This window comes from Sminthopsis crassicaudata, chromosome 3 (assembly GCF_048593235.1).
Source record: "Sminthopsis crassicaudata isolate SCR6 chromosome 3, ASM4859323v1, whole genome shotgun sequence".
Taxonomy (NCBI): domain Eukaryota; kingdom Metazoa; phylum Chordata; class Mammalia; order Dasyuromorphia; family Dasyuridae; genus Sminthopsis; species Sminthopsis crassicaudata.
Window position 1 is genome coordinate 550,452,685 of NC_133619.1, and position 24,884 is coordinate 550,477,568.

The 24,884-nt window shown below is 31.3% G+C and overlaps 1 long non-coding RNA gene across 2 annotated transcripts in view; it reads right to left on the reverse strand.

Annotated features, from left to right (window-relative positions):
* The window catches only part of LOC141563455 (uncharacterized), a 1,961,515-nt gene that overhangs the window by 1,151,253 nt on the left and 785,378 nt on the right, over nucleotides 1-24,884 (reverse strand). The window lies entirely within an intron of this gene.

Sequence of the window (24,884 nt, forward strand, 5' to 3'; positions counted from 1 at the left end):
TAAATAAAATTTTAAAAAATAATAATATAAAAAAAGGAGTTGAGTGTCTGAGTTAGGAAAGATGGAAGGAAACTCCGTTGATTAGGGACTCCAGATCCAATTAGACTATTAAAACAAAGCTGTACATGAGAAGGAAGCATCTGATAGCAGATGAGTGTAGAATCAGTATGTCAGGGATCCATTTACAGGAGAGTGAAATTCTTGGTTTCTATTTCTAGGTCAGAGGAAAGAACTGAAAGAGAACCTGGTGTGAGAAGCATCATCCCTTACATCCTATGACTAAAGATGATTACAATAACAAGCTGATAAAGCAATAAATTTCAATTTCAATAAGCCTATATAATAAATATTACATGATGTGTCTAGAGCTATCCATCTTTTCTTTGCTTTGTTGTAGATTTTCTTTTCTTCTGGTGCATTTTTTACTTTGTTTTTCCCCTTCTCATCTCCTTCCTGACAAAGATGACAATTAAATACATGTGTGTATGTGTATGTGTGTTTTTGTGTGTGTGTCTCCTTAGCCTTTATTTTCTTTCTTATTTTGGAAGACTTTTATGCCCTTCTAGATGTACATGTGTTGTTCTCTCACTAACTCATTTCTGATGAGAGTAAAGTTCCATATCTGATGATCATAGGGGAAGAGGAAGAGGGAAAGTAAAGAAAAAAGTTCATCACAGTGAACAAAAGAAAACCTACTGAAATGGACTGACACGAGATAGACAGCTCTGACCAGTTTATTCAATTTAAAGCATCATTTATTAGCCGGCTGGCAACTGACCCCACTAGACAGGCTAGTAGAGATCAGCCCCAAACCTTTAGTGAGGTACACTTTTAAGCGCATTTGCCACATCCTGGTACAGCCTTGAGGTTAGAAATTTCGGAAATCACTGACACAATTTCTCCTTTACAATGGGGAAATGTCTGGATGTGAGTGAACACACAACAGAACCTGTCGACATGTTTTGCAATGTTGTCCTGACTCTGTTAGACACACACTTCTCAGAAAGAATAGTAGAGTCTCGTGAACTGGGGGATGGGGCCCAGTCTGAACATAACACTTCCTTTAATTTAGTTTAAGCAACATTTTCCTATAAGCCTAAGGCCCCTGACCCAGGGATGAGAGTTCTAGTCTTTTCTCCATTTAACCTACAAGAAAATAAAAGGTAGACAGCTCTGAACACATTGTACATTATTTATTATATAGTATTTATTGCGATGGAAATGTATTGTTTTATCTTGAAAATGATTTCTTTGTATTTTGAATCATCTCATGTTCTGTAGTGCACATGACAACGTTTTATTTTTTCTTTTCTTATATTGTATTTAAGTTTAATATCTATATATAGATAGATATAGATATATAGATAAATATATTTAAAAGAAATCATATTGTTGAATATGATCAAACAGTAAAAACTGGAGGGGACTCTGGGGGCCATTTGTTCCAACTACTCTCATTTTAAAGAGGAATATCCTAAGACTCAATGAAATTAATTTTCCCAAGTTCAAAAATTGATTTGAATGCAGGCTATTAGTCTTTAGTAAATACTACTCCCATCACATTCCATTGCAACTGAATGTCTTAATTTTATAAATTAGGATATTGCTGTTCAGAGAAGGATATTGTACAGCTAGACTTTGAGCCTTGGCTGGTTTGTTTGTTGTCATTTTATTTTGTTTTTTACTCCAAAACTTTGTAAATTCTCATACTATTTCTCATTATGTGGCTGGGGATGTAATGAGGGACTAGATATGGTAGTCCTCTGATGCCAAATTTGCTGTCCTTTCTAGAATTCTAGAATTTATGCTGACCAGATGTGAGAAGAAAATAAGCACGAAGTTGCTATTCAGTGGATTCTGCCTCTCAACAAAGAGCTTAAACAAGTGACAACTTAGATGTATTAATTCTTGTTTAACCCCTCCAATCCCATTCCCCATTACTTGAATTTGTCAATGCCTACCAACTCTTTTTAATATATTTTTTTTAATTTTTATTATTTTCACAATCTGTAGCAACAACTTTTAACATTTCATGCTTTCTATTACAGCTTCATAGAGCCATAAAACTTAGAAGAAGAAATATATGAAGATTTCCTTCCTTTGCTATCAAGCTTCAGGATGCTAAACTTGTCTACTCACATTATACAGATGGAGGACTGTTTGTGAAATATCAGGGGAGATCTGTTGATATCAGGTGCTTCAAAAGTATTTTTATTGCTATTGATGAAAACTCCTCACCATTTGGCAAAAATGCTAGTATCCTCTGAGAATTCTATAAAGTAATGCTTGATTGCACAAAAATCCTTTGTTGCTAAAATTCACTGCCAATTAAAATAATAAATAAGGAACACAGGTAGTAGAGATTAGATAAAGGGATAATTGTCTTTCTCTGCCATATAAACAAATGACTAGATGTGGCAGAGAAAAAGCAAATAGATGATATTTTTTTTCAATCTCCAGGTACTTTTTTTTTTCCTACTCACTTAAAATGGTTCTAAGAAGCTTGAGCCACCATGTGGTCATCTCAGCATTCAGAAATAATCCAGCTGTTCCAGGCCATAGTTGGACAGTTTCATTTCAGTCCTTCACTGGTGCATTCTCTATTTGAGTTTACCTATATGATCCTTTCAGAAATTTTTGGAAAAAAACCACACTTTACTAGTTGAAAGAGTAAAATATTTTCACCCACTGCAATCTAATGAATGGTGCAGAATAAATGCTTTTTTTCTTTTTATTCATTTTTTTAAGACACCAGCATTTTTTCACTTCTATCACTTTTAGATTAAAACACACACATACACACACACACACACTTTCCTTATAAACATTCTGTGAATATAGTGGCATTTTAGATAGGAAAAAAGAAAATCAGTTAATGATTTGATCAGGGTAACCCAGTTGTAAAGTTAAGAATATCTCAGAGCTAAATTCATTTTTGCATTCAGAGACCAGTAGTTGTTGATGATAATTATACCATGTTTCTATGTTAATTGCTAAGATAAAAAGAAGCTTAGAAAAGTGGTTGGCACATGCCAGGCACTTAATAAATGTTTGCTGAATTGAAATGATAAATGTTAAAATTACTCCCAACTTTAAATGGATGTACTGTGATGCTTTATATTTCAGAGGAAACTTTGATTTGTCTTGTGATTTCATTCCCTATCACTCAAAACTAAAGGCCCATACATCAAGGAAGTTGTAAAGAAAAGATTCTTGTTTTAAGTATGGTTTGGATTAACAATCTTTTCTTTTTATGAATGTTCATTTTACATATGTATATATGTATGTTTTTCTTAATGTATGTTCACATTACATGTTAATATGTTTTCTTTAAGCACATTGTTCTAACTTTATGTGGAAATATTTCATAGGGGAGGTAAAGGTTGTCAAATTAGAGAGATGCTTGAGGATGCCTAATCCAAAACCATTATGATAAAAATTAGGAAATTGAGGTCTAGATATATAAAGGGATTTGACCAAGATTACACAGGTATTAAGTAGTATCAGTGGCATTTGTACCCAGAGCCTTTGATCCCAGTCTAGTGTGCTCTGTGATGCACCGCATTACTTTTTCAATAGCATCTTCAGAAAAAGGGGGAAAAAATCACATATAAGTATACATTTACATATATGTCCATACTTTTACATATATATATATACATGTGTTAATATGTGCATAGATGAAAAATTTGTATTTAAGACCCTGCAAATAAGAATGTGCATAAATGTACATAAACACATATGTATATGTGTATTTAAATAATATAAATGCATTATATAAACATATAGATATGTGTACATGTATGCATACCATATGTAATTTGTTCATGTTTGCAAGTATTTGAATTATATTCTTCTTCAATCATATCCAACTTTGTGCTCCCTAGTATATTAGGCTCTTCTGATCTGAGGAGTAGATCCCTGATAACATCTCTTAGCAGTTTAAAACTTTCCCATGGAGTTTTCTTGGCAAAGATACTGGAGCAATTACCATTTTTTTCCAGTGTATTCTCCACTACTTCTTGTCCATCATGAGGAATCCTGCCCAGAGTAGCTCATAGTTTCATTAAAATACACAAGTCCCTTTGCTATCATAAAGCAATGATCCAAGAGGGGTGCTCTGTGTACGTACACATATATATGAAAACTTTTCTCTGTCCCCATGACAACACTGGGGAAATAGTGTGGTGCATTGCAAAGAATTCTGGGTATGGAATTAGAGAATTGGGATTCAACTTCCATCTCTGCTATTAATATGTAAATTTGTTCAGATTTATTTATTTTCATTTTATTTATTTATTACTGAGGTAATTGGTGTTAACTGACTGACCTGGGAAGTGTTAAGTGTCTGAGACCAGATTTGAATTCAGGTCCTCCTGACTTCAGGGCTGGTGCTCTATCCACTGTATCAACTCAGATTTACTAAGATAAACTTCATCTTTGTTATGAAAAATGGCAAGTAAATGGTCTCTGATTTGATAAATATAATTTCTGATACAGGATACTCCTAGGTTCTTCTAAACTGATGTATTTAAGAAGTAGCATTGATTATGCACTCCCATCAACAGTGTCATTTAGAAAATGAAGATTAAAAAAAAAACTGTTTAGACTTGGCATTGGTTGTTCTACTTCCCAGATATATATTACTCTTGTTAATTATCCCAGTCATTAATCCTAAGAACCTAAGGAATAGCTCAGATTTTCCATCTATCTCACATCCTACATTCATTGATATCATCAAGGTCTATTGATCTTCACGTCACTTCTTTCTTTATTGTTCCTCCAGATATAACCGAAGTTTACTCGGATCTCTTTTATTTTGACTTAGACTATTGTGTTATCTTGTCTCCTTTTCTTTGGTAAGACAGGACAATAAAAAAATTGGATTGCTAAGTATTTTGTGCTTCTCTATGTCCATAACATTGCTCATCTTTAGGATGCACACACTCATTAAAGCTATCTGATTAAATGCTAACCTTTGTGTAAGGCTAAGTTTAAATATTTCCTCTTCCATGAAACCTTCTTCATCCTGATCTTAGTAGACAACCACTCTTTCCAAAATACAGATAGTCATTGATAGAATATTGAAAATAAGAGCAGACTGGAAGTCAGAAGACATTGGTTTCAATATCAGCTCTACAAGTTCTTTAGCATTAGATAATTCACTCTCTTTTTATGAGTCAATTTGTTCATGTATGAAATGGGATAGTTAGACTTAAAGTATTCTATATGCTTTTTAAAGGAAAATAAATTTATTAGCTATGTGTGTATTTGTATTTCGGAACTTTGAATTATTTAGCAAATAAATTTTCCTTAAAACTCTCCACATAACATAGTAATAAATACAAAATACTCTGCCCCAATCAATGCTAGAAGTGATAGTTTAATATAAATTTAACATATGAATGGTATACAAAATGAATAAAGCCATTAGTAAGGATTATTAATCAGCATTATAATGAATACTATGAATAGATATATCAAAACTAATTTATTGTATATCTATATTATAAAAATTATATCAAAATCATATATCATCATCATTTTCAGTTTTAGTCAGCATAACTAATTAATAGTTGTTTCGCACACTGAGAGGCTAAATGTTTTCCTTGTTGTCATTCAATGAATATACATCACAGACAAGATTTGAACATATGTCTCTTAGCTAGCTTCAACTTAGTGATCCTCTATCTACTATACCATTGTACTCCCAACGAAAGGTCCAAACTATATGGGCAGGGAGGTACGTAGAGAGTGGAAATGTGTTTCAAATGTTCTATGTTGAAAGAAAAAAAGTTTTATACTTTTAAAATATTCTAGCAAAAAGCCAGATATTTTGACCACAATAAAGAGATATATGTAGCCAATTAATGAATGGATATCTTCAGAATGGATATCTTCAAAATGGATATCTTCAAAATGGAAAAAAAAAATTGAGAATAAAGGTAGAATACTAGTTATCCCAATATTATCATCATGTATTGGCATTTCAGGTTTAAGTTGTTCTATAAAAAAATCCAGAAAAGAAATGGTCAACTTTCTTTCTCTTTTTGTATTAGACAATATGATATTCAATACAGATGAATTAGTTAATCAGTAAAAAATATAGTACAAACTATCAAAACAAAAGCAAAGCTTAACAACAAAGAAAATATAATATTCCAAGAAAATAAGCAAGAAAACAAAATAGCTGAACTTTGGTGGGAAAATTCTTCCCATTCAAAAGAAAGTGCTATGTCAGATTCCATAGAATAGATGAAATCTATTGAACTGAGATGAAATGAAAGTAATGATGAAAAATTAAAGAAGTTGACTAAAAGATTTCAAGACTTTAAGCTATATACTGGAGGGCAGAGACAAGATGTCAGAGAGACTTTTATGAGTTCTTCCTGGCTGACTGGAAGAATATGAAAAGAATCTTAAAAGAGAGTTGGAAGAAAAATAGTAAATGGAAATGAAAATTTTGGAAAAGGAAACAGAGATGTAAGAAAATCACTTCTTAAAGATAGTTTTGTTGAAATGGAAAAAGAAAACAACTCTTGAAAAACAGAATTTGTGAAATGGAAAAATTATCAAATGAACAAAATAAGTCATTTAAAAGTACTATTGGCCAAATGCAAAAGGAGATTTTAAAAAGCTAACTGAAGAAAATAATTAACTAAAAATTAGAATTGAATAAATGGAATTTAATGACTGTATAAGACATCAAGAATCAGTGAAACAAAACAAAAAGTAAAAAAGGAGAAGAAAATGTAAAATAGATCATAGGAAAAACAACTGACCTGGAAAATAGAGCCAGGAGAGACAATCTAAGTAAGAATTAATAGACTACCTGAAAACCATGATCATTAAAACAAAACAAAACAAAATAAAACAACAACAACAACAACAACAACAACAATAACAACAACAACAAACTAGACAACAAGTTTCAAGAAATCATTAAGGTAAACTACTCTGGAATTCTAGAACCAAAGAACAAAATACCAATTGAAAGAATCCACCTATCACCTTCTGAAAGGGATAGAAAAATTTAAACTTCAAGAATTATCATAACTAAATTTCAGAAATATCACAATAAGGAGAAAATACTTCAAGCAGCCAGAAAGAAACAATTCAAATAGGATTACCCATGACCTAGCAACTTCCACATTAAAGGAAGAAAGATCCTAGAATATGATAGTTCAGATTGGCAAACAAGCTTGTACTGCAGCCAAGAATAAACTATCCAGCAAAATTAAGCATTATATTTCAGGGGAAAAGATGGAATTCAATGAAATAAGGGACTTTCATTTATTTTTGATGAAAAGAAAAGCACTGAATAGAAATTTTGATCTTCAAATACAGAACACAAGAGAAGCATAAAAAGGTAAAAGTAAGGAAAATTATGTTTTTTAAAAATTAAAATTTTACATCTTTATATGGATGATATGTTTAAATTTTGAGAACTGTATCTTTGTAAGGTCTATACTTAGAGGATATGGCATAATTCTACTTTACTGGGAGGATATAAAAAAATAATCTAGAGGTGGAAAAATGATTGTATTGGAAGAAAAAAAAAGGAAGATTAAAATGGGGTAAATTATATCATATGAAGAGGCAAAAAACACCTATTACAGTTGAGGGAAAGAAGGGAAGGGCATCTGCAACAAATGAATCTTAATCTCATAGATTTGATTCAAAGAGAGAATATCAGACATATGTAATCTGATAGGCAAACTTGATCACCTTATAGGGAAGTAGGTGGAGAAGGGGAAAGGAAAAGGGAAGGCTATATGGAAGGGAGAACTAATGTAGAAGGAAAAAGAGATAAAAAAGAGATAGAAAAAGAGATAAAAACGGGAATGAATTATAAAATGGGAGGGCAGATTGAGGGAGGAATAGAAACAAAACAGTGGGGAGGATGAAAAGGGAGAAAAGAAAGAGAAAAATATAACTTTGGGAAAATAAGATGGAAGGAAATACAGAGATAGTAATTTTAACTGTGAATCTGAAAGAGATAGAAAGGGATAGCAAACTATATTAAAATCCCAAATCACACAATATATTGTTTACAACAAATTTAAAACTGATTGATACCTTTGGAGGAAAGATAAAAGGTTGAAGCAGAATCCATTATGCTTCAGCTGAAGCTAAAAAAAAAAGGGGGGGGGTAACAATCCTGATCTCAGATGAAAAGCAAAATATATCTAATTTTAAAATATAAGGAGGGAAACTGCATTTTGCTAAATAGTAAAATGGGTAATAAAGTAATATCAATATTAATCATATTTGCATCAATTTTTATAGCATCCAAATTCTGAGAGTAGAAGTTAAGAGTGCTGCAAGAAGAAATAGAAAGCAAAACTATACTTAGTGGGATTTCAACTTTGCTCTGTCATAACTCTTTATTTTTTTCCCTTTATTAAAGGGTTTTTTTTTTATTTTTCAAAATAGATGTATGGATAATTTTTAATATTAACCCTTGCAAAACCTTATGTTCCAATTTCTCAGCCCTTTCCCCACCTCCTCACCTAGATGACAAGTAGTCTAATATATGTTAAACATGGGAGAAAGCTATGTTAAATCCAATAGATGCATACATATTTATATAATTATGTTGCTGCACAAGAAAAATTAAATCAAACTAGATAAAAATGAGAAAAAATAAAACTCAAGCAAATAACATTAAAAAGATGAAAATGGTGTGAAACACACTCAATTCCCACAGTCCTCTCTCTGGGTATAGATGGCTGCCTTCCTAACAAGATCATTGGAACTGGTCTGAATCATCTCATTGTTAAAGAGAGCCAAACCCATCAGAATTCAGCATTGTACTTCACCTAAAGCATAAAAGATTCTGCTTCAGCCTTTTACTTTTACTCTGTATGTATCACTCTGCTTTAAATATGTTTTTCCAAGGAGGTATTTTACATTTTGTTCTATTTTTTACATTTTCTTTTTGATTTTGCTTGACTGATTCATTGATGTGTCATTGAGTCATTCATTTTCATTTCTTCAGTTTTGATTTTTAGTGAATGGTTTCCTTCATTTACTTTTTTAAGTTCTTTTTATATTTAGTCAATTGAATTTTTAAATGAGTTGTTTAGTTCTATGGATTTTTTTTTCAATTTCACAAATAGTGTTTTTCAGGGAGTTGTTTCCTTTTTTCCATTTCAATTTTCCAATAATCAAATCTATTTTGTAAGAAGTTATATGCTTTTCCCATTTCACTAAATCTATTTTATAAGGAATTTTCTTTAGATAATTTCTTTATTTCTTTTTCCAAGCCCTCTTGCAAATTTCTCATTTCTTTTGCCCATTTTTCTTTTAGCTCACTTTTAAGATATTTTTCAATTTTTTCCAAAAGAGCCATGTGAGATGGGGACCAATTTATATCACCCTTTGAAGCTTCATCTAGAGATGATCTGCTTTTAATGACCTCAGGGTTTTAAATCTGTTCTCTTTCACCAAAACAAAAAAACAAAAAAACAAAAAAAAAACTGTCTATGGCTCAGATTTCTTTTTTCTTTTTTTGTTCATTTTATTTTAAGTTGAAGTCTGTTTTTTTTTTTTGTTTTTGTTTTTGTTTTTTTTTTTTTTTTTTTTTTTTTTTTTTTAGGGCAAGGAAAGACTGTCCAAGGATCTTCTAAAACTGGGAGTAGTTGTGCTGGATCATTGATGCCTGAGTTCTGGTGCTGATTGGATGTGGCCAGGTCTATTTTGGTGTTTGGGGGTTCAGTATTTGCTTTTTGTATTTGTGTTGGATTTCTTATAACTATTCTGCTGATCTATTGGCTAGCAATCACAGCAGAGTAGCCAATACTACTGTAGATTCCTTCTGGTAGATTCTCTGCATGCCCCTACAACCTCAGGATGATGTGCTGCCTGCAGTCTCTGTGCTCAGTCTGCTTGCTCTTGGCTTGCCTCCCTCCCAATTGAAACAGACCTTTTCTGGAGATCTTTGAAATTATCATCTGCTGGCAATTTGTTACACTTCCAACATTTGTTGGTTCTCTCACTCCAAAAATGATTCAGAGACTGGATTTGATGTTAGTGTGAGAGTTGTGAAAAGAGATCAGAAAAAGATGTGTGTCCTCTCCACCATCTTGGCTCCATCCCCTCATAACGCATTAAATTGAACCACAAAATAGATAAGAAAGATGATAAGGAGATAAATTGATTTTTTGGAATAACCTTTGGAAAAAATTAAGTGAGAATAGAAAGGAATATACTTTTATCTTGATGATACATGGAATTTACACAAAAACTTGACAATACACAAAAAATTACAATTAAGACATAAAAATCTCAAAATCAAATGCAGAAAGGCAAAAATAGGAAATACATTTTTTTCAGATCATAATGCAATAAAAATCATATGTAACAAAGGGCCAGGGAAAAATAAACCAAAAAATAATTGGAAACTAAATAAGCTAATCCTAAAGAATGAATGGGTAAAAAAATAAATTGTAGACATAATCAATAATTTCATCCAAGAGAATGACAGTAATGAGAAGAGGTACTGAAATTTGTGGGATGCAGGCAAAGCAGTAATGGGGGAATTTGTATGTCTCTAGATGCTTAGAGATGCAAAATAGAGAAATAGAAGGTCAATGATTTGGACATGAAGCTTTAAAAAAAGCTTGAAAAAGAACAAGTTAAAAACCCTCAATTGAATACTAAATTTGAAATTCTGAAAATAGAAGGGGAGATTAGTAACATTGAAAATAAGAAACCTATTGAACTAATAAATAAAACTAAGAGTTGGTTTTATGGAAAATGCCACCAAAAGAGATACATATTTAATTAATTGCATTGAAAAAAGGAAAAAAGAAAATCAAATTGTTAGTATCAAAAATGAAAAGGGAGAACTTTCCATCAATGAAGAAGAAATCAAAGTAATAATTTGGAACTATTTTGACCAAATGTATGGCAATAAATCTGATAATTTAAGTGAAGTAGATTTCTTCTTACAAAATATAACAGAGGAGAAAATAAATTAATTAAAAAGTTCTATTTTTGAAAAAGAAATTGAACAAGCTATTATTCAGATCCCTAAGAAATATTCATCAGGGTCTGATGGATTTACAAGTGAATTATACCCAAAATTTAAAGAACAGTTACTTCCAGTATTATGCAAACTATTGGGGAAAATAGAGGCAGAAGGAATTTTACCATTTTTTTTTTCTATGACAGATATGTTTGAATAGGTAGGGTCAAAACAGAGAATGAAAACTAGAGACTAATTTTCCTAATGAATATTGATGCAAAAATCTTAAATAAAATATTGGTAAAAAGATTACAGCAAGTATTAATATATCATGACCAAGTAGACTTTATACCAGGAATGCATGGTTGGTGTAATATTAGCATAAATGACTATATTAATAACCATATTAATAACAATTATATCATTATCTTAATAGATGAATAAAAAGCATTTGACAAAATCTAAAACCCATGACTATTAAAAAAATACTAGAGAGCAGATGAATAAATGGAGTTTTCCTTAAAATAACCAATATCATCTATTTATAACTATCAGGAAACATTGTATATAATGGGGACAAAATAGAAACATTCCCCATAAGATCAGAAGTGAAACAAGGTTGTCCCTTATCACTATTACTATTCAGTATTGTATTAGAAATGTTAGGCTTGGCAAAAGAGAAGAAAAATTGATTAAAGAAATTAGAGTATGTAATGATAAAATAAAATTATTACTCTTTTCAGATGATATGATGGTACACTTAGAGAACCCTAGAGAATTAATAAAAAACTACTAGAAACATTTCACAATTTAACTAAGTTGCAGTATACAAAACAGATTCACATAAATCATCAGCATTTTTATATGTTACCAACAAAGTCCAGCAAGAAAAGATACAAAGAGAAATTGTATTTAAAATATTAGCTTTAGCAATAAGAAAATAACAAGAATTAATAGAAATAGAGCAGGTAATAAAACCAAATTATCAATTTTTGCAGGAGATAGAATTATATACTTAGATAATCCTAAGGAATCAACTAAAAAACTACTAGACACAATTCACAATTTTAGAAAAATTGTAGGATATGAAATAAATATACATAAATCATCATTTCTGTTACCCACAAAGTCCAGCAGCAAGAGACACAAAGAGAAATTCCATTTAAAATAACTGTAGATAATTTAAAATATCTGAGAGTTTAACTTAACAAGACAAAATCAGGAACTATATGAACACCATTACAAATTATTTTGTACACAAATAAAGTCAGATCTAAACAATTGGAATAATATTGAGAACTCATTGGTTGGCCAAATTAATGTAATAAAAATGACAATTCTACCTAAATCAATCTACTTATTCTATGCTATACCAATCAAACTGCCAAGAAATTACTTTTCAGAACTAAAAAAATAATGGCAAACTTCATCAGGAAAAACAAAAGGTCAAAACTTTCAAGGGAATTAATGAAAAAAAGGCAAATAAAGGTGGTCCAGCCACACCAGACCTATAACTATATTACAAAGCAGTGATCATCAAAGTCATTTTGTACTGGCTAAGAAATAGAGTAGTTCATTAGTAGAATAGGTTAGGTTCATAAGTCACAATTGTCAGTGAGTATAGTAATCTAATGTTTGATCAGCTTAAAAACTCTACCTTCTGGGATAAGAACTCACTTTTTGGCAAAAATTGATGGAGAAATTATAAAATAGTATGACAGAACTAGGCACTGACCAACACCTAACACCCTATAGCAAGATAAAGTCAAAATTGGTTCATGATTTAAAATAAAGAGTGAAACTATAAGCAAATTAGAAGAATAAAGAACAATCTACTTCTCAGATCTGTGGAGAAAAAGAAATTTATAGCCAAAGAAGAACTAGAATACAATTTGGAATGCAAAATGAATAATTTTGATTATATTAAGTTAAAAGGTTTTTGTATAAACAAAACCAATTCCAACAAGATTAGGAAGGAAGTAATAAACAGGGAAAAATTGTTTACATCCAAGGGTTTATCATTTCTAACTAATTTCTCACTTATTTCTAAAATATATTTTTTTCTTTTCTCAAAATTTTAAAATATATTTAGAACTGACTCAAATTCATAAGAATATAAGTCATTCTTCAATTGATAAATCATCAAAAGATATGAATAGATAATTTTCTGATGAAGAAATTAAAACCATTTTAGTCATATGAAAAAATGCTCTAAATTACTAATTAAAAGAGAAATGAAAATTAAAACAACTCTGAGATATCATTCTACATCTCTCTAAGTGGCTAAGATGAAAGGGAAAAATAAGCTTACAGGAAAAGATAATTATTATAAAGATAATGTTGGAGAGGATGTGGGGAAACTGGGACACTAATACATTGTTGGTGGAGTTGTAATATCAAACCATTCTGTAGAGCAATTTGGAAAAGGGTTATCAAACTGTGCATATTCTTTGATTCAGCAGTATCTCTACTGGCCCTGTTTCCCAAAGAGACCATAAAAAAAAAAGGGAAAGGACCCACATTGCAAAAATGTAGTAGCTTTTTGTGTGGTAGCAAGGAAGTGGAAACTCAGTGGATGCCCCTCAGTTAGAGAATGGTTGAATAATTTTTGGTATTTGAATGTTATGGAATGGTATTGTTCTTTAAGCTAGATGATTTCACAAAAGACTGGAGAGATTTGCATTATCTGATGCTATGTAAAGGAAGTAGAAGCAAGAGAACACTGTACACAGTAACAAAAATAATGTGATGATCAATCCTGATGGACATGACTCTTTTCAACAATGAGGTGATTCAGGTCAACTCCAATAGCCTTGCGGTGGAGAGACCCTTCTGCAGCCAAAAAGAAAACTGTGGGGACTAAATGTGGATCACAATATAGTATTTTCACCTTTTTTGTTGTTTGCTTGCTTTTTTTTTCCTTTTTCATCTGATTTTTCTTATGCAGCTTAATAATTATAAAAATATATGTGGAAGAACTGCACGTTTAAAATAAATTTAATTATTTGCTATCTAGGGGAGGGAGTGGGAGGAAGGTAAGGAGGAAAATTTTGGAACACAAAGTTTTGCAAGGGTGAATATTGAAAACTATCTTTGCATATATTTTAAAAATAAAAAGCCATTATTAAAAATATAAAAAAATTCAAAATAGTAAAACAAGCAAAAAACAAAAAAAATTGCTGTATATACAAGAGAACATAATATAGGATTAAAAATATGAAATAATACATTTCCATTTCAAGAAAGCCTATATAATACATATTAAAAAATAAAAAAAATAAAAAATAAAAACAGATATGTTGCTTTAGAATGGCATTTTAATCCCAATTTATGAACCAGAAAAACAAGAGCATTTATTCCTTGGACTCACTTCTTTCCATTTTTAAAAATTTACTTTCACTCTCTCCTCTCTCCCTTCTTTCTTTCCTCCCTTAGCTCTTTCCTCCCACTTTCTCTCTTTCATATTCTCATTCTCATTCTCTTTCTTTCTCTCGTATAATTTGGAACGCAAAATGGATAATTTTTATTATAATAAGTTAAAGTTTTTGTATAAAGTTTCCTTCTCTCAGACACATAGATAAAAAGAGATGAGGTATCTATGTATATAGCATTTAGAACAATGTCTACAACATAATAGGTACTTAATATACATGTACTGATTAAGATAAATCTACCTAAATATAGTCATCGAACTCAATAGCTACACACACACACACACACACACACACACATATATACACACACCTACATATGTGTAGTAAAGTTAATGTCTATCAAAATGTTACGTAAAGTTAATTTTTGTACAAAATTGATATTTCAAGAAATCCATTATATTCATCTTTCTTAACTATAAACAATATACCAATGTTATGAGACATGTTTTAATAACTATTTCAAGGGACCAAAGAAATCCATCTTCCTTCAATGAATTCGATTACATAAGCCCCACTGCTGGCTTCTCTGATCACATATTGGGAAATGGAAATTATAATAGATTCTTAAGGCATATGTCAGGGGAATAGGGGTTTTCACAGTTACTACCAAACTAAAATAGCTTTAGGTTTGAGTCTGAAAATGGAGCATGTGTCTGCTCTGCATGAATCAGTCTAATCAAATACAGAGTGGCTCATCACCCTAAGGATGGATAGTGGGTAATGAGTATCATGACCATGGAAACTTATAGAAAATATAAAACCCAAGTATGAAAAGTTCAGTAGCATTAAAATCAGTATTGACCTCTTCTATAACTAAAGACCACTAAAGATACGAAAAAAAAAAAGTGAGAGAGAAGATATCACCAAGGAAAGATGACTTCATGATTAGATAATAGTTGAGACTTCATTTTTGTTAGGATTTTGAGACTGTGTCAAATACAGAGAAAACAATTTTTCTATTTCTCCAATTGGTGCCCAATAGTTTTGCCTATTAAAATATAAACATAAGTAACTTTATAGCTCAGTTTCATAATTTTCATATGCTTTGTGTAGTCACAAATACATGGTAAGCTTTTTGTGGGCTTTGCATTCATATTATTTGCTCTAAAGTTTGCATAACTTCTCAGAGAGATAATAGGTCTTCAGTTAAAGCAAAGACAGAATCCAGCAAACCTCCTCCTCAATAAGATTATTAGTTGTGCATACTATGCAAGATAGTTAAACACACAAAACTGGGTTTTTTAATATGAGATAAATTCAAAGATGTATAGATAGATACATAAACAGATACAGTTTGCTAGATGGAGAGAAAAACAGAGAGAAAGACAAAGAGATGGAGACAGAAAGAATACATTTCAATAGATATATTACTAAATATTTGACAGCTAATATGCCAAAAGTCTTCTTCTACAGAAGACTCACAACCTGCTGGTAATTACATTTTTGGTAAGTTACTACTCTATTTAGTTTCAATTCTTCTGAATAACATATTCCCTGGTGCCCCATCCCCAGTACTTCAACTTCCTTTTATGTGTTAACTTGACTCATTAGATTATTAGTTCCTTGAGGTCGAGGACTATATATATTTATCTTATTTGCATCCTTAATACTTATCACAGTGTCTGACATACAGTAGATGTTCAATAATGGCTTATTTAACTTAATGTGCAACAAGAAAATGGTATTTACACACATATATTGTATCTGGGTTATATTGTAACATATGTAAAATGTATGGGATTGCCTGTCATTGGGGGGAGGGAGTTGAGGCGGGGGGGGATAATTTGGAAAAATGAATGCAAGGGATAATATTATTTTAAAAATCACTCATGCATATATACTGTGGAAAAAAAATTCTTAATAAAAATTTTTTTAAAAAAATAAAAATAAATAAAAATAAATAAAATAATAATGGCTTATTTAATTGAATTTGTTTTTTGTTTTTTTTTTTTTTTTTTTTTGTAATTTTGCTACATTTTTTTTTTATAATCCTTCGACACTTATTGCCTTACATATTCATTTAAAAACATGGTGAGAATGTCTTGTAGACCTAACCAGATTACCAAAAGAGTCTAAGACAAGGGGGAAAAAAGCAGTTAAAGAATTACTACTATCAGACTATACATACATACATTTATACAAACACATAAAAACACACATATACATATACATGTGTTATTTTTCTAGGTGTATAAAATAATGTTTTGGCAGTTTTATTAATATCGCAGTGAAAAAGTAGATCAATTTAGACAAAATTGTCATTTTTATGATATTAGATTGCCCTACTCATTAGCAATTGATATTTTTCCCATTGTTTATATCTGACTTTATTTGTGTAAGAAGTATTTTGTAATTGTGTGCATATAGTTCTTGGGTTTGTTTTAATAGGTAAATCACCAAATATTTTATTTTGTCTACAGTTATTTTCAATGGAATTTTTCTTTGTATGCCTGACTGATGTACTTTGTCAATAATATAGAAAAATGCTGATTATTTGTGAGGGCTTATTTTATATCCCACACCTTTGATAAAGCTGTGAATTGTTTCTAGTAGATTTTTGGATGATTTTCTAGGTTTCTCTAAATATAACATCATATAATCTGCAAAAAGTAATAGTTTTATTTCCTCATTTCTAGTCTAATTCCTTTAATTTAGTTTTCTTTTCTTTTTGCTAAAGATAGCATGTCTAGAACAATATTGAATAATAGTGGTGATAATGAGCATCCTTGTTTCACCCCTGATCTTATTGGGAATGAATCCAGTTTTTCTCCATTAAAAATAATGCTTGCTGTTGGTTTTACATAGATAGTGCTTATTATTTTAAGGAAAAAAAAAAAGGAATAAGTGCTGCATTTTGTCAAAAGCTTATTCTGCATCTTTGAGATTATCATATTATTTCTGTTGTATTAAGGTCTTTTTACAATGGTTCAGCCCAGTACAAAGTGGAGGTTGAACTTGAGTGGCCCAGAAGTAATTTCTGAGACCATGGGCAGGACCCTGATCATACTGAGATAGCTTTTTAATGGGAGACGGCTCCCTCTCTAATTGGCTGTGTGTGTGACCTCAAAGACCCTTCTTAAGCCCAGTACAATAGGAGGTAGCTCTCTTTATCCTAGGGTAGCTGAACCAAGTGGATGGATAGCTAAGAAGGAGATTGAGAGTGAACATGTAGGTCTCTTACAGACCTGGTGTTCACTTGGGAGTTAACAGGTCAGGACATTATGTGAACAGTTCTTGAGTGTACTATGAATTATTAAATTACGGTTCAAGACATCATAGCCAGAGGCCTTTAAAGACCTCAAAAGAGGTGAGCTGGGTTAGTGTTGATTGACACTGCCAAGGTCAATGGCCAGAGGTCTCTCTGAAGCCTTGGGAATTAGGAGAGACTGGCAATGTAAAGAACTACAGAGTAATGCTAGGAATTTGCAAATGAAGTGACTGCCCAGGGTTAAGTATTCCTGTCCTTTACACTGTTGGATTTGTTATTGATATGATCAATTATGGAATTAGGTTGTCTGATATTGAAACAGCTCTGCATTCCTAATATAAATTCCTGTCGGATATAGTAAATTATCCTGATGGTAGATTGCTATAATCTCTTTGCTACTATTTTATTTAACACTTTTTCATTAATATTCATTAGGGAGTTTGATCTGTCATTTTCTTTCTCTGTTTTGGCCCTTCCTGATTTGCATATCAGTATCATATTTATGTCATGGAAGTAATTTGGCAGTATTTCTTTTTTAGCTATTTTTCAAAATAATTTATATATTATTGGAATTGTTATTTAAATGATTGGTAGAATTCTTTTGTGAATTCATCTAGCCCTGTATATTTTTGGGGGGGAATTGATTAAAGACGTATTCAATTTATTTTTCTAAAATGAGACTGTCAATATTTTATTTCCTCTTTTGTTAACCTGGCCAATTTATATTTCATAAATATTTATCCATTTCAGTTAGATTGTCAAACTTGCTCCTATAGAGCTGGGCAAAATAGCTCCTAATCATTGCTTTAACTTCCTTTTCATTGGTGGTAAGTTCATCCCTTTCATTTTTGATGCTTTTAATTTTTTTCTTTCCTTTTTCTGATCAAATTAACCAAAGGTTTATCTATTTTGTTAGTTTTTTTTTTCATAAAACTGACTTAGTTTTGTTTATTAGTTCAATAGTATTTTTAGTTTCTATTTTATTAATCTCTATTTTGAGATTCAAAATTTCTAATTTGGTATTTAATTGGGTGTTTTAAATTTGTTCTTTTTATAGCTATTTTTAGTTGAATTCCTAATTCATTATCTCCTCTTTCTCTAATTTATTTATATAGCTATTTAGAAATATAAAATTTTCCCTAAGAACTGCTTTATCAGCATTCCATTGGCTTTGGTATGTTGCTCATTATTGTCATTTTCTTGGATGAAACTATGGATTGTTTCTGTGATTTCTTGTTTGACCACCTCCTTTTTTAGAATTAGATTATGTAATTCCCAATTGGTGTTTAGTCTATCTTTCCCTGGCCCTTTATTGAATATAATTTTAATTGCATTGTGATATGAAAAGGAAGCATTTACTATTTCTGACATTTTGCATTTGATTATGAAGTGTTTATGCCCTAATACACAGTTAATTTTAGAGTAGATGCCTTGTACTATTGAGAAAAAGGTGTATTTCTTTCTGTCCTATTCAATTTTTTCCAGAGGTCTATCATATCTAGGTTTTTCTACTAGCCTCCCTGGTTTCTTTTTGATTATATTTGTCTTACTCTGAGAGGGAAAAATTGAGATCTCCCATTAGAATATTTTTGCTGTCTCTTTCTTCTTGTAAGTAGCTTAAAGTCTGTTTCTAGAAATTTGACTGCTTTACCACTTGGTGAATACACATTTAGTATAATTACTACTTCATTATTTATAGTACCCTTTATAAAGATGTACTTTCCCACCTTATCTTTTAATAAAAACTTTTTTTTTAACTTTTGCTTTATCTGATATCTGGATTGAAACCCCTCCTTTTTTTTTTTTTTTTTAACTTCAGCTGAAGCATTAAAAATTCTATTCCAGCCTTTTACCTTTATTCTGTATGTGTCTTTCTGTGTCAAATGTCTTTCCTATAAACAACATACCATATGTTTTTATTTTTTAATCTCATCTGCTATTTGATTTCATTTTATGGGAGAGTTCATCCCCAAATGAATAGTTATAATTGTCAGTTCTGTATTTCCCTCCATCCTATTTTCTCCCTTGCATATCCTTTTATGTGTTTATTTTACCCATCCCAACCACTACCTTATGCCCTATCATTCCTCCCTCCTTCTCTTATGTTGCTTTTTTAATACACTCCAAATACCACTTTATTTTCTATCAAAGCTTCCTCTCTTCTCTTACCTTTTTCTCTAATGTTTTTGCCTTCCCTTTTCTTTTCCTCTTTCACTTCCTATTTCATTATAGAGTTAGATAAATTTCTGCACCTGAGTAAAAGATTAAATTATTCCCTCTTAAAGCAAGAAACAGATGAGATCATGTTCAGAAAATGCTCATTTCCCTTCCTTCCTTCCCTCTATCATAACAGGTCTTTTGCACCTCTTCATATGAACTAATTATATAATTATATATTTTATTATATAATTATATATATTATATATGTATATATATATATATATGTATATATATATACATATATATATATATATATATATATATTCCCATTATATCTCTCTTTTTCTCTTTTTCAAGTACAGACCTTTTTCTACCCCTTAATGTTTTTTTCTTTGATGTCACCCCACATCAGAGTCCATTCACAACCCCACCCTCAGTCTATGTGATGCCCCATCTCTGTCTGCCCCAGTGACAGATATAGTTCTCAAGAGTTAGAGAAATTGTTTTCCCATCTAGGGATATAAACAGTTTAACCTTTGAATAAATAATTTTTCCCCAATTATTTTTTATGGTTCTCTTATGTCCTATGTTTATAGATTACATTTTTGTTTAGTTTTGGTTTTTTCAATAGAAATTATTGACTGTCTTACTTCATTGAAACTCCATCTCATCCCCTGAAAGATGATGCTGAGTTTCACTGAGGAAATGATTTTTGTATGTAACACCAGGTCCTTTGCCTTATTGAATATTGTATTCTAAGCCTTGCAATCTTGTATAGTAGAACCTGCCAGATCTTGGGTAATCCTGATTGTTTTTCCTTGATATTTAAATTATTTTTGTCTGATAGCTTACATTATTTTTTTCCTTGAAATTACTGTTTTAGAGTCTCGTAACAATGTTTCTTGGGTTTTTTCTTATGGGATCCCTTTTCAGAGGTGATTGATAGATTCTTTCAATGAGTATTTCCCCCTCTGATTCTAGAATATTGGAGCAGTTTTTCTTAATTACCTTTTATAGAATGCTATCAAAGCTCTTGATTTTTTTTTGATCATGGCCTTCAGGTAGGTCAGTAATTTTTAAATTGTATCTTCTGGATCTATTTTCCAGGTGGGTATTTTGCCAATGAGATATTTCACATTTTCTTTCTTTTTAATTTGTTAGATTGTTCCATAAAGTCATTAGCTTTCACTTGCTCTGTTCTAGTTTTTAATGTGTGATTTTCTTCAGTTATCATTTGTTTCCCTTTTTTCCATTTGGTTTATTCTACTGTTTAAGGAATTGTTTTCTTCAGACAAGTTTTCCTTTGAACCCTGTTGACTCCCTCATGCATACCCCTCAGGTTTTTTTTTTAATCATTTTTTCTTCTACCTCTTATTTGCCTTTTGAAGTATTTTATGAGCATTTTCAAGAAGCTTCTTTCTGCTTGAGAACGATTTATCTCACTCTGAGATTTCTTCTATGGACATTTTATCCTCCTCTAAGTATGTGTTTTGATATGCCCTGTCACTACAATAGCTTTCTATGGTCAGATTTCTTTTCTATTCCTTGCTCATTTTTTTCCCTTTTCTTTTGTTATTTCCTCTTTTTTTTTTTTTTTTTTAACTTTAAGGTGATACTTTCCCAAGCTTCCCATGTAGCTCTGAGGCTTCACTTTGAGCACAGAGTCCCTTGTTGTATGGGGTAGTTTTGCCTGTTCAAGAAACAACTTGATATTCCAGAGTTTGCCTTCTGAGTTGAGACTGGAGCATTCCTCCACCTTGCTCTACTCCTCTACTGAGCCAGGACTGAGGGTATCAGTTGCTGATTTGCTGTGATTAAGACCTTCTCACAAGTTTTCCTTGAGTCTATCCGATCTGGGCTGAACACCCTTTTCACCCCAGTGATATTGCTCTTTTTTAAAGTTTTTTTTCAGTCTACCTTGAGCTGAAGAGTGGTTTCATTTCAAAGACTTTTGGTTTCATGTGGTTTTCAAGGGAAACCTACTATTACTACTACTGCTGCTATTACTACTATTGCTACTACTATTAATAATAACTCAGATATGTCTCTGAGATTTTTAAAATTCATTATGTTATTTTGTTTGATCCTTTAAAAAAGAACAGAACTCTCATTTTGGATTTATACCACCAATGTTTAATATTGTATCTAGTACACAGTAAATGCTTAGTGTATTCTTGCTGATTATGATGAGTGCACCAAATGAATGGCTCTTCAGGTACTTTTTTAAGACAAAACAATCTTTGAAATTCCACTTATCCATGAAATTCTATGTCTCGTACTTTAAAATCATTTAATAACTGATTCACAATGACCATTTAGTTTTTTTTAATTGTCCAACTTAATTTCACCATTATGAATTATGTCACATGGTCAAGTGTGCCTATAAAGTTTTCTTTTCTGGCTTACCAGATTGTACAGATATGTAGTATCTAAAGAAATCTTGGAAATCAGTAATGTATTAAAGAGAAGACTTGAGAAATGTATATTACCCAAAATTGTATGGCAGAGATGGTCTGAATTGCACATGTTTAATGTATATTGGATTACTAGAACAAAAGGTTTTGCAAGTATGAATGTTTAAAACTATCTATGCATTTGTTTTGAAAATAAAAAGCTTTAAAAATAAAAATAAAAATAAAACATTGCATCCAAATGTTACATCCAACTCAATTTATAGTACTAATAGTATACTTTGCTCTGAATATTCTTTACTTTTTCTTAAAGGGTTCATCCACTGGATCACCATTTTCCTATCATGCCCTTTTAACAGGGATTTTTAATATCCCCTTGAAGCTAGAGAAAGTCTCACTTTAAGGTAAGGCTATTTAAGGAAGACCATGGATAACATGTAGGATTTAAATAGTTATATCTTGAAAGGAATATATTCTAGCTGTGGAGAACACTATGATGGGAGGCACATAGATGGGAGAGATAAAGTCAGATAATAAAAAATTCTAATGTCTTTAAAACTGAATATTGAGGGATAAGCCTGGAAAAGTAGGCTGCATTGTTGTGGACACATCTTAGAATACTAAAATAAGACATTTGAACTTCATTTGGTTAGCCTAAATAACATAACTTATATAGATAATTTTCAATAAGTGTTTTAGTGAGTCTATGATTTTATCAGTCTGTGTTCTGCCTTCCTACCAGATAATTATCCACAAGTAGATGGCTTTCATGGATGATTAAAAAGGTTTTTTTTGTTTGTTTGTTTGTTTTTAAATATCATTATTTTTAATAGAAGTACCTATATTATAATGTAACATGGAACCATGTGATCCTCCAGTTTGTTTTCTGGAGGTAGATTTAATTATTATAGTTTTCAAAGTCTGCCTTTTTTTAAGACTAACAAACCACAGTTCTGGAACTGCACACAGTAAGCCATGGCTGGCACAATTATAACAAGAACCAATTGTTTCATTCAATTTCTTCTTCCTCCAAAATGCAATTAACAAACTGTGATTAGTTGAGTCAATTCCAAATTGTATTCAGATGAAAGCAATTTACCCCATGTCTGTGTCCAACAGGTGATCCTTTGCAGAGCTCCTGGAAGAATTGGATGGTTTCATCTCATTGTTCTTAGAAAGAAATGGATTTAAATGTTCAGCTCCAGCCAACTCCTTCCCATGCCCACACCATATGGTGGTTCAATGTTAGTCTTTCGGCTTCACTAGCCCCAAAGGCTGCCTGAATAATTGCATCTTCCTTCCAAAATGTTTCTGTCTTAAACTAAAATATTTAAATATAGGTATGTAGTAATAAACTTTCTAGCCACACATCCAATGATTTTTAACCTATGAGATTAGGAAAAGTTATTTCAAGGGCTGTTGATGTAAGACTCTGACCTCTGGTCAGATTAGTTACAAGATGAAGGTAAACAAGGACATTGAATTAACTACACCAGAATATCATAAAAATCTGTGCAAGCCAATTATGATCCTAGAATTTTTTTTAAATTATATACAATCACTCTCTTCTGCATATTTCTCATGAACTGTCTTCTGTTCCTTTAATGACTAAGTATCAGGTATCTAGGAGCATTGTCAATGAATATTTGTGCTACATTACCTTATTTTCTGTTTATTTGTTACTGATTTCACCTGATCAGACATCGTGTATTCTTTTGTTTTCATTAGATGAAAAAACTATCTTCCAGCATCCATCTTGATATAGTTCCTGGCCAGCGTTGCCATGCACTCTTAGCCTGGAATTAAGCTCATTGCTGATTAATGAATGATTGCCTCATTTAAGATCACAAAATCATAAAACTAGATGGGACTTCAGAGACCAGTGAGTCTGAAATTCTTACTTTATAGATGAGGAACTATGGCTCTGGGAAGTCATATAGCTTGTTCAAGGTCATATAGGCAATTGGTAATACATATGGAATCTGAATTCAGGTTGCTTTACTTTAAATACAAAATTCTATTCAATTTAACATACTTGTTCAATTTCTAAAGTTTAAAATACTTTCTTAGCTCAAACTCTTTTGGCTTCCTATGGCTAATACCTTGCTTTTTCTTGCTGGTAACTGAAACTTTCATTCATTGATCCCCACCATCTCCTAAGGAAAACAAAACAAAACAAAACAAAACAAAATTGTTCCAATCAACCATAGACGTGATTTAACTTAAATGTTTCATAGTTGTTTTTTTTTTTTAACTATCACTGCTATTTCCCTATTACCAAGATAACCCTTACTTATATAGTAATAAGAAAAATCAATTAAGTAAAAACAAGCTGCCTCAGGGATTAAATATGAAAGCACATACATCTAAATTTATAGTGTATTTCTATATGAAGATATGTTTGATTCGATAGGAAAGACATTTAAATTAATCCATTCACTCCACACACATTTATTAAGGTTTTACTAAAGTCTAGGGACTATTCTAAATCCTAGAGATACCAAAAAAAATTGAAACAGACTTTATCTTCAAAAAATTAGGTTCTAATGAGTGGATTGTGGCATTCCAACAAATAATTAAACCCAAAAGCTGCAATGTAATTTTCAGGCCAGGAGGAAGAACAGCATCAAAAACCAGAGAAATTAAGAAAAGGCCTTTTAAAGTAGATGAGTTAGGAATTTCAAGAATTCATTCTGAGA